We start from the raw sequence: 16763 nt of genomic DNA on the forward strand, positions 1-16763 counted from the left end.
CAGACACACTCACAAGAACTGCAAAAACCATTATAATGCTGCTATTTTGAACAGAAACTGCAAACAACATTATAATACTAATATTTACCAATTAAAAAGCTGCAAGCTACTAATGTGCTACTTAGAAGGGGCATTCCTGATGAGAACAAAATTAATGGATTAAGTCTGATAAATTTTCAATATATTATCGTCTTATTATGTTCTATTCATATTGGTTGATTCTTGGTTCATTTCTTTGTGAACGTTAGAATAGTTTTCTCAATGTTGGTGAGTCATCCAAAATTGTTCAAAGGCACTGCTCGGTCTGCAATCGCTTTCTCTATCCTTAAAAAACCGAACATAGATTATCGACAGTTCTTTATACCTCCGGGTACAAATGCTAATTATAGCATTAATTCATATGTGTAGTATAACATAATATGCTATAATAAACATTGACTTTGTTTTGTAAATTTATTTATAACATAGTGTAATTTATATAAAAAGGATTGATTTTTTCATTTTCTGATATTAAATTATGTTTTCAATATAAATGTTTATATTTATAATATAATAATATAAGTGTGGTATGTATTTTAATTTTTGTAAAATATTTTTAAATATAAAATTGTTTAAATAATAATAATATATGGATAGAAATGTTTGTGAAAAATTGTAAAACAAGTTATGCGCTTATATCAATGAGATATTATTATGAATATTTATTTAATATTTAGAAATCTTAAAATCTATATTATTTGATTAAAATGCAAATACCTTTTTTTTCTTTTATTGGCATAACATTTAAAAAAAAATTGTTTTTATGGTTAATCTATTTTAAAAATGTAAAATCATGAAAACCATTATTAGATGAATTAGGATAATAAAATATTTGTAATACACACTTACATTCTAGTAAGGTTTAATTTTAATTGTAAAGTAATTAATTTAGTAAGCTTAATCAACTTAGAGTGTCTTCTCCCATCACATTTATATTATGTGCATATACAATTAAATTAAATGTCACATACACATTTGAATTAATAACAATAATATGTTTCATATATAACTATCATGTAAATAACCTTTCTAATTTTGCAAAGTATAATTACAAGGTGTTGAAATCAAATTTTCATGCCTCTTAACAGAGAAAGATTTGAAATCAAATTTTCATGCCTCCTAACAGAGAAAGATAAAGGAATATTTATTTTGTTAGCAAAAAGAAATATCTCCTTTACAATCCATCCATAGAGGTGGACCAAAGAGTCACAAAAATATCAAGTTATGCAGATATTAAAAAGGGTATAAAAATATAAAAATACTGTAAATATGTACATTATCTGGTAAACATTTTCAATTTAAACATAATCTTGTAAACTTTTTTGAATGTGAATGTTTACATTGAAAACCTCAAAGCTTTAAAAATATTAATGTTTACAATGATAATGTTTTAGAAATGCATTACAAATTCTATTACTATTTATGAGAATGCATTGAAGCTATTGAAATACAAAGGCGAAGCTTAATAAAGTTCAACAAAATTGAAGTTTAAATTCAAATTTGAATCTTATGCAATAATAATATAAAAATTGTATTTATTATAGTTAAAAGAAATTAAGATATTAAATTTACGAATGAAAATCAAAATATGGAATTTATGTTTAGAATGTGAAGTTTCTTCTATATTGTATTTTATGAAACTTTCTTTTCCTATAATTTCAATAACATAGTTTCTAATTTAGGTTAATTAATTTTTTGAAGTTATCATTTGTATGGCAAAGTTATAAATATGTTCTAAGTTATAAATGTATGAAAAGATGTAGTCATAATACATTGTAAATGTGTGTAGGATGCTTATATGGTAGTGATGTCCCCAAAAGTGGCAATGAGTTCATTAAGAACACATGCTTGCTAGAACACGTGTGCATTATTAGGAGTGCACATGTGTTTCCAGGCATAAAGAATTGACAAGCCCCAAACTGCCAACTAGGACACTAGCTAGGGCACCAAGTTGTCATGGCTCAAGAAGATGTATGCATTCCTAGTGTGACATAGTTTTATACACCAACGAACAATTTTTATTTACCGTTTTGAATGATGTGACATGTTTTTAGTTGTTATTAAGTCCAATATTTCATCCTTAGTCTACATTAAGCACCAAGTCAATGAATTAGACATTTTTTGGATCCTAGTTAAGCATTGTAATGGAATTTCTTTGATTTCCTTTTTGTTTTATTATTATTATTATTTATTTTCAGAAAAAAAATGGTTTAAAATTAAATAAAAAAACTCTAAATGGTACCCTAAACATAAGCGCCATATTGAATTACAGGAGACTTGGTTACCACGGATCATAGTGAGAAACCAAACCCACCATCACCAAAATGCTAATTATAAAAACCAAACCCTAACTTAGAACAAAGTAATAACTGTGCTAAAATTGATGCATCCTTGGCTACTTTGAAGGCACTCATACAAGATATTCAAAAAACCAGAGAGCCCTCATTATTATCTTTTGAAAGTTCACTATATTCAATTTTATTATCCATTTTTAATGCCTTAGGCTTATTAACTAATATTTTTTATTATAGGTCTAGGACATGTCAAGCCCTGAGGATTAACTTAATTGGTCAAGTCCCCATTGTTAAACTTACCTTTTCTATTGATGGGTCGCAGGTTCAATTCTCTCGACACCCTTTGGGTTGGGCTCTATGGTTGAGTTGGAAGGAAGTGATCCTTTTGGGTGGACATTCCTAGTACAAATATTTTGTGGACGTAGTGACCACCGATCTCTGGGGTTCGTGAACCACAAAAAAAATAAGAAGGTCTAGGATGTGTGAATATATAAAAGTAGTCTAAATAAATACCAAATTAGAGGCCTGAACATTATGAAACAAGTTTTGTTGTTATTTCCATTGACTCAAGAAATAACCAACCTAATTTAGTAAAAAAGAAATGCAATTTTATGGATTGGTACACTTATCAACCATTTCAGAGATCACCAAATAGATAGGTGGTTGAAGGTTCATGTTTTTTTATAAACCTCTTTGTAATAATAGAGAGGTACTTCTATATTTCTTTAGGCTATTATGGATAAATTTCAGGGTAGGATTCCATGTCAACAACTTTAACATGGGAAAATTCTAAGGGATGGTTGTGAGTTTGCACAAGATAGAGAAAATACTAAGTGCAACCCAACACTAGGTCTTTTTCCACTTACACGAAGGCCTAACCCCCTAAACTAGGATCCTCTAGTAGTGGATAACATTATTGAAACCCAAATGATGATAACCACCTTGAATCACACCCTAGTGTAGCATGACACCTTGGGAGCATCCTTGTGCCATGAACCACCAAATATATGGTGAATTAAAATGATTTCTATTTACAAAGTTCTTAATATGGTTTTAGTCCATTATAGATTCTTTTAGTTTGGATATAATTCTAGTGTTCCTTTAATGTTTTTACTGATTTCTATGATGCCAAGTGAGGATTCATGGCCACTTGGGATGGACACATAATCCCTTTCCCAGGTATCATGTGTCATCTTAATTTTTTAAAATGTTTATTTTATTATTTTATTTTGGTTAAATAATTAAAATATTATAAAATATGTATCCAAGTAACATGGTTCATTTTCCCATTTTTCCACTATGTTGTTGACATATCATTCATCACCATCCATTATTCCCCCCATTAGTTGTCTATCACCATTTTCACATTTTCCCAGTTTTGGCATCTAAATTACCTCCACCAAGGAAATTTCGTCATTGCTAAAACTCATGGGTGTTGATAATCACTCATCTCCACCAAATTTTCCATACCATCCACCCATAAAGGCGGCATCCATAAACCATCTAACAACACCCCTACCTCCAACCCCTAACCCACCCCCCATTTTCACTAAAATTCTTTCATCCTTAATAGTTTCTCCATATAGCCCCATGCAAACCCCCTGACCATCACCCCATGATAATAGTTAAGTGGATGAAACATTAGATGTTTAATCTTAGTATTTTTTACAAAACATTGCTCCACCTACTAGTGAATCAACATCATTATGTGAGACATTCATGATGAGATCATTCATTGATGATTTTTTTCTTTATCATGAATGGAATTTGATTTTAGGATTTTTTTATTTTTATTTTTTTAATTCCATGCTTTGACTCTTGTAACTATTCTAGGGTGGTATAGTAGAGAGGTTGGGGTGATGGATGAGGGAAACATCCTTATGACTAATCATATCACATGTGGTGAGTTTTCTCCGTTTGAATTATAAAATATTAGTTTGTAAGTGTGATAGTTTATTGTTTTTTTTTATGAGAATATTTCTTCTTTGTGCAGTATTTGGAGAGATGAATCACACCCAAAAATAAAAAAAGCAAGCTCCTTCTTCTAGTAGGAGGAGAAAGATAGACTTCTAGGACACAAATGATGATGGAGAGGGTGGAACTGCTCAATTTATGATTAATGAGACCCATTTTGTATATAGGGAATCATATGCCATACTTTCATGTTTAGGCATGAGATGTCATTTGTACATTAGAGTTATTTTCTATATAAGGCACCATATTCCATACTTCCATGTCTGAGCATGAGGTGTCATTTTGTATATTTGGCACGTTATGCTATTTTTAGAAAAATGTAAAGTTGAGACTATTTTGAGTCATATATATACATATATAAATATATATAGATAGATACATTTTATGACACATGTTGTATGAATTGAAGTGTTTTATTATTTGATGTTAAAGTGTTAGATTGCTAGGTTGAATTTGCATGTATGTGGTGATGAATCAATATCACCTATGGTGATGTGAGCACTCTAACATGTAGCATTGCTAAAGGTACTTGGATTGGGTTTTTGAAAACATGTCAATTAAGTATATTCCTGGTGATACATGTAGTTGATTATCATGCAAAACTATAGAGGTCACAACAATTTTACACTATGACTAGGCCCTTTTAGTAGTATGTGATTATCATGTGAAATGAAAAGTTTAACCTTGTGGAAACTTCCCTCCACTCTAATTATCATCTAAAACAATAAGTATTGAGTATATATATATATATATATATATATATATATATATATATATATATATATATATATATATATATATATATATAACAAAAAAATATGTAACTTTATTAATGAAAAACAAATTACATTTTGTAGATGTATTTTTATGCATTCAGATAAGTTTGAATGCATCTACGTCCAAAAAATTCAAAAAGAAAAATAGGCATATCATAATGCTCAATTGTCAACTTATATGCCTCCATGTCACGATTTGTCATCATAATATGAAAATACATAGAAAACCATGATTGTAAATAGGAAATATAGTTCTTCTTGAAAAGTGTAAATATGCACAAGATTATATAAATATGTATAGTTTTCCAAAACATCTGTTGTCCACACAAACGGTCATAAAAACTAATACTGGGTCATGATGCTAGTGAAGGGCCTGCGATTGTATTCTTGTATGTTCCCACCTTGATATTCTATGATTTCCACCTGCCTAGAACCTGTTGAACGCCCAATTTAGATGGTCTACAGATGTATTTCACTTGTAAATATGATTGTAAGTAATATGATAAAAATAATGTTTTAGATGTAGAATCTCCTAAAGAATTGGTGACAATGTGTTATTGTGGCATCTTTTTGTTTCATTAAACCAATTTATCACAACCATAGAATCCCTCAAAATATAAAGGTTTTGACATCCTTTCTCAATGGCAAAATGGATGAGATATTTTAAAGCAAGAAGCTCAACAAAATTGTTTGTCCCCATGTCGAAACCAAGATGCATTTTGTAGGTTTAACTTAGGAAATTTATTTTTAATGGAATATGAACTAAATTTTCCTAACATTGATCATCTAGATTGAATTTTCCATCATTATCATAATATTATTATAAATAATTATCACTTATTTTTACAACTAAGTATAGGGATTTAAAAAATAGGCAAAAATAAAGTGTATATAAGAAAAGAATTAGTCACAATAAGGAAAAATTGTTTAAAATTGGCATATATTCTTTATTATGGAATTTTTAAAATATATATGAACACAACTCTTTGTTTTTAAGGCGTTGACACACATTAATATTAAAATTTCGCAAATCATTCGGATAATCTTCCCTCTCTCCCTAAAAAATAAGTTAAATACAAATTTAATAAAAGAAAGAAAAAAAGAAACTAGTAGGTGGGACCATACCTTAAGATTATAGGAGCTTCTAAAATATGTGATAGTATTAGGGCATATAGCCTGATGCCATGAATTTTCTTGGATACTTTAGTTTTGACTAAGCTTGGAATGAATAGGAAATTTCTACTATGAGTATGAAAAATAAAAAGGAAACCTAAGCATATATTTATATATTGCCAAGTTTTTAAATGTACCAAGTATCCTTAAAATCACATGAAGGAATAAGGGTTAAAAGTTTCATTATTTTTCATTCAATTATTACAACTTCTAATAAACCTAAGCATATATTTATATATTGCCAAGTTTTTAAATGTACCAAGTATCCTTAAAATCACATGAAGGAATAAGGGTTAAAAGTCTCATTATTTTTCATTCAATTATTACAACTTCTAATGTCAAAATTTAAAGACCATTATTGCAATATATTTATAAGAATCCTCTACAGGCTCATATCTATTGTTATGTTGTTTCACTCTTATGGTCATAAAATAATTTAATAAAGTCATTTCTAAGGGTTCGAATGGTTACAAAATGACCTAGCCTAGCTTTATGGTCACGAAGATATGCCATCCATGCATGTTAAAATATGACATTTTTTAATTGATGCATCAAGATATGATTGCAATAATTAAAACAATATTTGTATGACCATTGTTTTGAAAATTGGCCATGTCATATATCATAATATTTTTCCTATATGAACATCATGGTTTCACATTTAGACAACAAAATATTGGTGGCATTTATGTGTATACAAGTGGCATGAAATATTGTTCACTTGGGTTAATATGTGGTAGTTGAGCGAAGTGAAAAGTTTGACTGTTCATTATATATATATATATATATATATATTTTCTATGTGTCATTGCTTGGTAATACAACCCAAGGGCCTAGTTGGAGATGACTGTGTCTAAATAGACAAATTACAAACCCGACGTACCATTCCATATATGTTGGTTTACATGGTATCAAGAGATATAATTTTATGACATTGAATTTCCATTTCTTTTCATAATCTCTACCTGAGATTGATTTTTAATTCCATAGTGCCTCATTCCTTCCTTTATCGGTGTAGTATGAAAGTTGTAAAAACATGTTTAAATCCTTCATTTAATCTCTACACCAATACTCTACCTGACCACGTGAGAATTACTTAAGCGACATGCTCAGGTCCCTAACAATTGGAGGAAAACAATATTCTAGATCTGATCTAGTATCCATGTTCTAATTACCAAGAAAACATAACCATCCATGATGTTGATCCTATTCACCCACCATTATTTCTGTCATTTACTCACCATCACTCCTAAAACATCAACTACTACATGTCATATTTCCCTTTTCCCGCAAAGTTTCAAGCGCATAGAACATGTTCGGATACCCTCTATTGAGTTGTTCTCTATTCAAACTATCTCTAACCACTGCTAGAAGCTGAGGAGGGAGGAAGAGGTTTCTTGGGGCACAGGAAAACTATATTTAGCACGCGAAATGAACATGTATGCATAATGATAGATAATTTGTTTCAACTTTGATTAATCAAATTTACTTTGAGTTTTTTGTCTCTGTCCTTGTTCTTATTTTGGTTTATTTATCAATTTATTAGTGCAGTCTCATAGATTCTCAAATCCCTTTACAAAATCTCTCTTTATGAGTAAAATCCCTCCTTTATGATTCTTTTAAAGGATGTCTTATCCATTCAAAGGAACTATGCAATTTGGGGACTGATCTCTTTTTTAAGGTCCTCACTCAACACAAAACCAACTTCATTGTTTATATCCCAAGCCAGATACTTCCTAAACTATGGAAGAAATTGTTTTAGCCTTGTCTTGTCATAGTTATTTTCAAATATTACATGACTATATCACGCATTAGAAATTTTTCAATGTGAGCCTTTGAGACCTAGGTCTTGGGCACAAGAGCATTCCAACATTTTCAAAGGTCACCAAGTCGGTCTCTACGCTTCACAATTTTGAATGAATTTCATCGTTACAATTGCATTCATCATTTAAGCAATTAAATTTTTTTTTATGTCATGACCCACCAAGGTCATACCTATGTGCCTTGTCCCTGAATCTAGTTCAATTAGCTTCATTTCCCATGAATTTTGTTAAAAAAATTGTGACCGTCACCTTTTTTTGACATATGTATTTCTATGTTTTGTTATGAGGGTTATTTGAAAATGCACATCTATATAAGCCCATGCACCAATATTGATACAACCAAAAAAGTTTCTTCTCTTTTATGATGTGTTTGCTTATATGGGCTTGACCCAGGTTTGGAGGAGTTATTTAGCCAAACAAATCCCGCAACTATTGGCCCTTTTGGCAACAGTCCACGAAGCACGGACTGAGGTCTCACCTGAGGTAGCAAGGGAGGGTGCTAGAACTAGGTTTCCGCACCCTTGGGATGTCTTGATGTGGTCTGGAGGGTTCACACACTGTTCTGTAGCCTTGTGCTACTCTGCTTCCGTGTAGATCCAGAACAAGGAAATTCCTTGATACTTATTACTAATGAGTTGTTATAGATTAGATCTACCTTTTACAGTCTTTAAGCAAACATTTAATATAGATAACCAGTTCGTGTACCCAGAAAAGTTATAGATTTGCATAAACTCATAACATAAGCATACACACATAGATCAAACAGATATATTAATCATAAATTAACCAGATCCACAATATTTCAGATTCAACACAGTATTTCAGAACCAACTTATCTTTATTCAACTTTGTCACCAATACAACCAGATCTACCCTGCACACTCAGCTGCAGGGGTCCGCGCACACAGCTGCGGACTCTACCAGGCCTCTGTGCACAGAGCTATAGAGCCTCTATCTACCCACCAACAGCCTCGAATCGAACTTATAGATGCTTCAAGACTTCTTTCTTCAAAAACCCATTACATTCCAGATCCAAAAGTACAACCCAAAAACTGATTGCTAACTCTTAGAGCCTTGCTCTATTTATACATTTCCATGGTTTGCGGACCATGGGCAGGCTGAATTATTTTACATTATCTTTGGGTGGACAACCCTTTGGCTTGACTCATTACAATTCGCACTCCGCGCATCTCGTGGAGACTTTATCATAACTTTACACAAAATTGCGGGCTTTAAGCCCCAAAACCATTATGCGGGGCATCTGTTGTCCAACAGTCCCCCAACACAATCATCATGACTCATCCCGAGTCACTTGGCTGGTGTGACAATCTTCGCACAGAGGTCGAATAACAACTTCTGTGCTTCTCTTGTACTTGCAGCAAAATCTGCCTGCATGTGTGCCACCTTGTGCTTGATGGTGGTGGAAACCATGAATGCCTCATCAATCCATGGCTGGAGTCGTTCTTTCATCACTGCTTCCTTTTTTCGGGCAGCATCAGCTTGTATTTTCAGGGCCTGGGCCTCCCTCATCTTGGTCAAGCACTGTGTAATAACAATTGTCTGCGTGGTCCCTTTGACATTATCGTAGGCTTGCTAGAGCTCCCTTGCCTTTATTTCCAGTCACTGTAGGGTTGGATATTCTTGAAGTGAAGTGAGCATAATAAGCGACCGAGCCAACAAGTCAGTGCATTCCTTCATGGAACGTGTGATCGTTTCCCGGCTCAGAGTTAATGATGCTTTTGCACTGCTCGGTGACCTCTGGTGGCATTGAAGGCTGTACTCGCAATTTTAGCTCTGCAATCTGCAAGCTGAGCTCCAACTAAATCCTCATGGCCTCCTCCTTTTCTTCATGGAACCCACTAGCTAGCTTGTGGATTCGTATGCCAACAGGTAAATCGGCCACAATCTCTAGCTCAGGGGCATGCGAACATGATTCCCATACAAGTTGCTCCAATTTTTGACTCTGTGCGATGGTTTCGTCCCGCTGGAGGCTCAATTGTTCTATATTAATTCTCTTCTCGCTTAGTACCTGTTCCACGTGCCCTTCCCTAGCGCAGAGCTCTATCGTGGCGTTATCCTGGAGCTGGTACAAGATTTCGCGTGGGAGGGCAGCCAAATTTAGGCCCAGCCCCGTAAGCCATCCTACCATAGCTTTGTCCTCTACATTTTCTGTTATCAATGCTCCTGCTAGAATCATGATAGTATGATCCATTTGGGCCTTCAGCAGCTGCTTAGTGGCTGACATACCTGTAACCCCATGAGTAGCGGTGGTTCCCGTCTGCGCTGCCCGTGTCCCAAGTTCCTGTAGCTACGCGTGGAGCTCCCCCAACACAATCTGTTGCTCTGACATGGCCTCGTTGATTGCGTCTTGAGTGATTTCGTGAACTGTGTCCCCTATGTCACCTAGGTTGCCCTCAGTCAAGGTGGTCAGTTCTCCGTCCCATTTAGAGGCCTTGGCCTTCTTCCATGGCTTCATCCATTCTATCGACTGACCGTTTTAAGGGTGCACTCGTGGTGGTTGATGGTGTTCCTTCCATCCCTATCTCTGTGGCTGTCTCTATGGGCACCTCTTCACGGCTTTCGTCCTTTGCAACCACTCTTGCTGGTGCTTTGTCTGTTGAAGTCTGCACCACCTCTTGGGCTGCTTGAACTTCCACAACATGTTGTATGTTCCGATTCTGTTGTGCGGTGCACTTAGCTTCAACCTTTTGTTTCTAGATGGCAGCCTCATCGCACCCCACCGCATCTGGTCCGTGCCATTCCGGTGGCCAAGTATCCAACACCGCATCAATAGCTTTGTTAATGGAAATGAAAGGAAGTGTAGTCCATCTTTGGTCAGGGTCCTTGCGCATCCAGATGTAGACAAAGTGCATGTTTGCTTTAAACTTGGCTATGTGCTTCACATTGTCATAGATTTCGTTGGACAATCGGGGTTGCTGGGTGACCCAGTGTCAAACATCTGCATCCATCAATATCCAAAAAATCTTGATGCCCTGGATTCTTGTAGCATCCTTGGTCGCCCAGAGCGACGCAAATTTGGCGGCTTCTGGCCAATCTTGGTCCAAGGAGGGAAACTGACTGTCTTTGGGTAATTCAGTGGTAACCAGCACAATGGACAATAACAGCCATGCATAGTGGAAGGTCTTTCCCTCTTCTTGGACCTCCCTACAATTGGTCAAGAATTCTTCATAAAGGAACTGTGCCCAATTGAACAGTTCTCCAGCTGCACATTCCTCAGCTAGCGCAATGACAATCGTTGGAACCTCGGTGCCACGACATTTCCACATCACTTTCCTTGCCAAAAACTGGGTAGCAATGCAGACTACTTTGTCTAAGATACTATCAATAACGTACCCTCGCTTCCCTTTCTCCAACTTATATTTCTTTTTTAGGGTTTCTGTCATCATCACATCGCCACTCTTATCGACAATTTCCCTGGGGTCTCTTCCTTCGTAGGGAAGCAGTGAGATCCTATGAATGAGTTCTGCCATGATGTGGATGGGTTTGCTAATCCATAAGTATCCATCATGTACTAGACAAAGAAACTGTCTGATGACCAATATTGTAATAGGGGGCCGGAGAAAGTGGGGAATGGATAGGAGACAGAGCAACCTGACTTTCTCCACCTTTCGCAGCCATTCCTTTGGCTGAAGTGTCGTAATCGTCCCTTCTGCGCTTTGCTCCATCAGTTTGCTAGTCACCAAATGGGGAAATTTTGTTGTATCTGCAAGGTCCCAGTCTTCAAATTTCATTATTGAAATATGGCCAGTCACTGTGCTTTCAATTGGAACCCCTTTTGGAAGAGACGGGGTGATGAGTATATTGTCAATGTCATCTAGATTGGTAGGGACCTTAGCCTTTCCTTTGCTTGGAGGAACATACTTGGGACATCGCACTGGCTAGATAGTTTCCTCGTTAGGGTCTATTTCTTCGACATATGTCAGGGATCCCTCTTCCTCCTCGCCACTTTCAATTGTAACAGTTTTTCCCTTTTCTTTCATTGTGAGCTGGCTAAAGCGTGGATTTCACGGCGACTACCTTACTGGTCCTGGTATCTGGGGGTCCTTTTTGGTCCATGGCATCCTAGGTGATTTAGGGAGTTCGGCTACCTGCGGTGTGGGATTCTGTGGACTCTTCATGGTAGGGTATATTGACCTGAGGAATGACTCTCGGTATTCCTTTGGCAGTGTCTGAAACCACGGGCTTTCCTCCATTACTTTGTCATTCATGTTGCTCCTCTCGGCTTTAACCCAGGGCATCATATTCTTTGAATGATCAAACTTTGCAGTGTGCCCCTTTTCTTTCTTGTTATATATGATTTCAAATTCAAGTTCGGCCGTTTGCCCTCCTCGTGGCTCATTAATGTGATTTTGGCAGTTATCCTTACGCCTTAATTGCTCACTGCCCACTCCCCTATGTCTTAAATGGGACATCTTATCATGAACAGTACTTGCAATGGTCACCTTCCATCCCATCCCTATAGCAGTGCAACCCCTGGTACGCAGATGCGTCCTATGCATTTGACCGTCCTTGCACGTTGCAGCCAACTTGCGCAGCTTTCCTGTAGCCTATTTTATAGTCCTACGCCCTCTTCCAACTGCGTGGAGCACTGGGACTAGGCCTACTATGGATATTCAGGTGGTCACACCCATTGTACGAGCCTTCTGCTTCCCTACTAGCCCAGGCTGCTGGCACACTTCACGTTCCTTTGAGTCTGATAGCGTATTGCAGTCTATGTTCCCTTGTGCCCTAGGGTGTAGTCGCAACCATGCTAGCAGGGTTGCGGCTTTTCCTAGTAGTGTAGGAGAGCCGGCCATGTCCGGTAACTTCAATAGCTCTTGCGCACGACCCATGTGGGTGACTTCTAATTTTATTTTATCAATTTCTTCATTCAGCCTCAGATGTTTCTTTGGTAGTCTGGCCCCCATTTCCTCTAACTTGTGAAGTCGCATTTTGCCGCACCAAATGGCTTCCCATGACTGCTGAATCCTGTCATGTAGGTCATCGTGTTCAGGTCGGACCGTAGGGGTAATGGCCCATCTGGCTGTGGATAGAGTTCCCTTGGCATACCCTTCTCTGTGTATGGTCATATCGGCCCAGCGAACCCTTGCTATGCACAGATTCAATTGGGTCGATGGTCGTGCAACATACAACCGTACCCTTCGTTGTAGATGGATGACCACCCTACTCTAGTGTGGCGTCCACGCACGTCCTCCAATCCATACATGGAATCACCTTCTCCATCTAAGCTTCCTCTGTGCACATCACCTTGGTACGCGCGACGCTTCTTCTGACGCACCATGCTGCTTCTGGGCTATGATTAAGGTGCCAGGGTTGATGAACTACCCCTCATTGGTTGCGCCGTTATCCGTTGGCTGTTGTCTTACTTTAGTGGTTATGCGTCGTAATGATTTGATCATCATATTAAAGTTGAGTGTTGTGACTTCATGCAATCAGTTCTTCCATCGTTCAGTCTCCTCATCTGAATTCGATGTGTAGGAACTATCGCGCTCCCAAGAGATTCTTCCATCCTCTATGGGATTCACCCAATCCTGAGCTTGCGCTGTTATCTGGTAGATGCAATCTAGTTCATCGTCACTATCCTTGTCACGCACTAGTTCAGTGTAGCACTCTCCTTTAGCTGGGTCCAACGGAACTATTACCCATAGTGACTTCCTTTCGAATGTCATTTTCCATCTTTTTAGGTTGATGACCCCATTCATGTCCGGGGCCCAATAGATTCATAGCAATGCAGGGTAGGGATTACGATCATCAAAAATTTCTATTACCTTGAAGTAGGTCTGCGTACTTATGCCTTCAATGTCCACTGTCATCTGTTGCAGTCGTCTCATCGGTAAGATCTTTTTCTTGTTAGCCATCCTTAGTTGAATAGGAGACCACTACAGTGCGGGCCTATCCATACGTTCCCACATTTTCTTAGGTAACACATTCGCATCCGACCCTAAATCCAAAATGACCTGGTCCATCTCGTACTTGTTGATTTGTGCTATCATTCACATCTCCTGTCTAGTGTGCAGAGCATGTTTCCCCAGTTTCCGAACTACACGCAGTTCCCCTAATCGCGTGCATCTAGTAATCAGCTCTTGGAGTCCTTTGACCACCCTATTATTACATAGCAAGTTCATACATGTCTATAAAAGGGTGGTAAGCATCGAGGGATCCATTCTAGGCTCAATTGGATCCCTATCACCTAGGGTAGAGACCTTCATGAAGCTCTTCAAAGATTCTTTAATCGTCCCTTTTGCCTGCTCAGGTTCCTTTGTCAGAGCATCGCGACCCTTATCATCTTCCCCAGACTATTTCCTCACATCTCTTCTAGTGGTTTCACCGCTTCTTAGTACCATGTTTATGCTGGGGTCCTCTTCGCGAGGTTTCGATCTCATCATCTGGACATTTTGAGTCAGAGTGGGTTGCAATACCCCCTTTTCCCGCATTCGGGAAATAAGCGTTGGACAGTCTACCATTTTCATGGTTAAATTGCTCACATTATGGACAAGATATCCTTGTTGGATTCGTGTACTCGCGAGCGTAGTGCCTTGGCCCTCCGCAGTTATAACAAATCAGCTGTCCACGCCCTTGCCTCAGCCCCATTCCTCTTCCCCACCCTCATCCTTGAAATCCCCCGCGTGGCCCGACGGCTGGGTTGAAACCCCATGCTTCAGCCTGTACACGATAGGTCGTGGTTCTTTCCATCATTAAATCATAACTTTGACAAGTTCGCTCATCGTGACCCATTGATCTACAAAAGTTGCAATATAGCTGTTGCGGGGACTGGGTATACTTCTACAACAGGTGGTAGTTGTATGTTGTGTGCTTTCCTCCCACTTGACAAATTGCACACCAGAGTGCGTGTGCCACACTTGGCCCTACTTGTACCTCCAACTTCAATATCATCGGGCCCCCTCCCGCCAGGTAGTTCAAGAAGACGCGGCAGTGGTCCTTATCGTGTCCTTGGCTCTTGCACTTAATGCACCCTCCCTCTATACGCGCCTCTGATCAAGGCACCCTTTCTTGCTTCAAGCTTTGCATTTCTAAGCACAGGTTTTGTAGTTGTGCGTGGATTTGCTGAACTCCCAACCCTGGATCCTGTATTGGAGTTTCGTGCAACCTCATTGTTGTCTCTAGTGCTTCGGCTTGGGTTGAGATCTTTTGTTGTGATAGTGCCATCCTTAGATGTGGTGTCAAAGATGCCACAAACCATGTGCAATGTTGCACATCTGTCAATGTCATGTTAGCCTCACGGATTGTGCTTTTCAATCTTTGATCCAAATCCCAAGAGGTTTCAACAAGTAACATCGCGATCTCCTTGAATCTAAAGACCAACCATGTCTTTGATTTCAGCCAACTAAACTCTCTAGTCAATGCATCCTAGATCGTCGCTATTCTTGCATTCGGATGATCGCTTGAGTACTTTATATACCATGTCAATGCGCGGTCCTACAACACGCTAACCAGAGTCGCCTTTTTCATGTTATCATCTGTTATACCTTGGGCTTCCCATACAACCCTTACAACAAACGAGAACTGACCTACTTCCTCGTTTCCTACACCTATAAATACCGGCAACTTGACTGCACTTGCCATCACAACCTTCGGTGGTGGCGAAGGTGGGGTTGGCGAAGATGGCTTTGATGCAGGAGAAGTAGGTGATGGTGTGGAAAATGGTGGTATCAGTGGGATGTGCTGCCCAATCAACTGAACTATGCTTCTCAGAGAGAAACCCATGAGTTCTTCCTTGCTTTCTCGGGAGATAGAAACTAGAGGGTTGTTTTCTAATCCTTTGGTTCCCCGGTAGCCTCTTCTGCTTCGTGTTATGCCAGACATCAATAAACGCACATAATCCATTTTTCACATAATAACATCTTAATCCAAGTATTCAATGATTTGATGTACTTAACCCACAGTCCTTAGAGAAAACGCCTTTCTGCTTCATTATAGCTCACATTTGTGTCTATCACAAACCCAGTGATGAACCCTCCTATTATTTGATCCAACCAGTGATCTACTGCACGTGTGATTTTGTCTTCAGATGCTTCTAGCCTGTGCACCAATTCTGGGGTCCACACTATGGGTTGATCTAGCCTGCACCTTCCCACGCTGTCAGCTAGCCTTGCGATCCACTCGTATAGCTCTGTCGAGAATGACGCAAAGAAGATCTCGTGGAATGATCTAACCACCTTTCTTCTGATATCCACAGATTTCTGTTTTCCTGAACGACAAACTCGTTGAGCTTTTGATCCAACCAATATTCAAGCTCTTTCTTTGTAGGGTTCCAGTGTTCCGAAATCAGACATCCCTTAGGCAGATCCTGGTCCTGACAACGGAACCATTTGTTGGCTTATATGGGCCTGACCCAGGTTCAAAAGAGTTATTTAGCCAAACAAATCCCGCAGCTACCAGCCCTTTCGGAAACAGTCCGCAGAGCTCAGACTGAGGTCTCACCCGAGGTAGTAGGGGAGGGTGTTGGAACTATGTTTCCGCACCCTTGGGATGTCTTGATGTGGTCTGGAGAGTTCGCACACCGTTCTGTAGCCTTGCACTACTATGCTTCCGCGTATATTCGAAACAAGGCAATTCCTTGATACTTATTACTAATGAGTTGTTATAGATCTGATCTACATTTTACGGTTTTAAGAAAACATTTAATATATATAACCAGTTCA

The sequence above is a fragment of the Pinus tabuliformis genome, chromosome 6, assembly GCF_031772625.1.
Source record: "Pinus tabuliformis cultivar Carrire ecotype Pingquan chromosome 6, CPIR1, whole genome shotgun sequence".
NCBI lineage: Eukaryota > Viridiplantae > Streptophyta > Pinopsida > Pinales > Pinaceae > Pinus > Pinus tabuliformis.